The sequence below is a fragment of the Triticum aestivum genome, chromosome 6A (genome assembly GCF_018294505.1).
Source record: "Triticum aestivum cultivar Chinese Spring chromosome 6A, IWGSC CS RefSeq v2.1, whole genome shotgun sequence".
Taxonomy (NCBI): Eukaryota; Viridiplantae; Streptophyta; class Magnoliopsida; order Poales; family Poaceae; genus Triticum; species Triticum aestivum.
This window is the reverse complement of record NC_057809.1, coordinates 584,885,191-584,886,929: the sequence shown is the minus strand read 5'-3', so window position 1 is coordinate 584,886,929 and position 1,739 is coordinate 584,885,191.

Here is a 1,739-nt window from a genome sequence, read left to right as displayed (position 1 = left end):
AGCATTTTAAAAAACTGTTCGCGATTTACAAAAAATCATATTTATCAAAAAATGTTCAGAATTCCAACAGTTTTTCACATCCTATGAAAAATATTTCGTATTTTCAAAATTGTGTTACATTTTTTAATTCTGTTTTTGTAATTTCATAAATTATTTCCTAAATAATGTATTTAAAAAATGTTTCGGATTGTTGGGAGTGGACTCGACTGCGCCAACCCACCAGACATGTAGCGAGTTTTTTTTCCTTAACACACCATGTACAAAATTCTTTCTTTCTTTTTCTTAACGCCGACGTAATAATTCCAAAACAAAAAAAACATGCTGTGGAGTCGAACTTGGGCCTGGTAGCCACTACACCAGACGACTATGACTGGCATAGTCAGAGGCCCAAAATATTTAATCAAAAACCAAAGCGCCGAACTTTGTAAACATTTTTTAGGGGAAAACAATTATTAAAAACATATTTATTTATGAAATCTTTGAACATTTTATAATGTGAGAGAAATTTTTGATAATTTCGAATATTTTCAAAAATCAACAACTTTGAAAAAGCAAACACATTTATAAACATTTTCTGAAACCTGAACAAAATTTTAAAGTGCAAACACTTTTTGAAACATAAATTTTTTCTGCAACCTGAACAAAATTTTAAAGTGCGGACATGTTTTGATACATAAACATTTTCTGAAACCTGAAAATATTTTGTGACATCTAAAAAATATCACAAGTTTTAAAAAATGTATGGGCTAATCCAAATGTTTATACAATGTATAATAATATTTGTGTGATTCAAAATAATGTTTTATACATTAAAAAATGTAACATTTCAAGAATGATCACGAGTTCCAAAAAATGTGTTTGTGACATTTTTAAAAGAATGTTTTTACAATGTAAAAAAATGTTTGCGTGATGTAAAAAAATGTGCTAAAAACTTAACAGAATATATGTGGCATGCCCTTGAAAAAAGTGTATGCAAATTTAAAAATGTTGAACCACGTAAAAGAGTGTTGTGTAGTTTTATAAAATGTTTATCATCATAAAGAAAATGTAAAACATGTAGTTGAAAAAAATATTACCATGTATTAAAAAAGTTTTGAAATTATGTAATTCATAAATGTACATAACATATTTGAAAATATCAAAAGTTTATCCAAAAATATTTAATGTGTGCGTTAAAATGTACATTGGGTACTGATAAAAATTAGACATGTGTAAAAATGAAAACGAAAAAGGAAGAAACTAAGAAAAAAACAGATTAGTGCGCGCGCGCGAGCAACTGCGCTACTGGGCCGGCCCAATTCAACAAAGCCGGCTGTGTTCTGTCAAGGTTTAAAATAGACCGGGGTGAAAGAGTTTGGTGTGCTGATTTCAGAGATTGAGAGTTCGAGGTTTGATTTAGCTTTCGCCTACAAATTGAAGGTCGATGCTCATTCTTTACTCATACGTCTGAGCGTGTTTTGACATCAAACTGGTGTCTGGACAATCCGGGCACCCATATATCCAGACCAGGGGGGTTATGGTTGTCTGAACTATCATTTATGTTATCTTCAACATGTGGGCACAACACAAAAATCCCTTCCCATTTCCTATGTGACCCTCCGCTTCTCGCTCGGTTTCACGCCATAGTGGGAAATTTCTTGCTAGAGTCCTCTTCTTTAAAACCAAATGATGCCACCTCACCTTCTCTCCTTCACACCATACTTTCTCATGGATTGCCAAGGAGGAGTCCCTCGCTATCC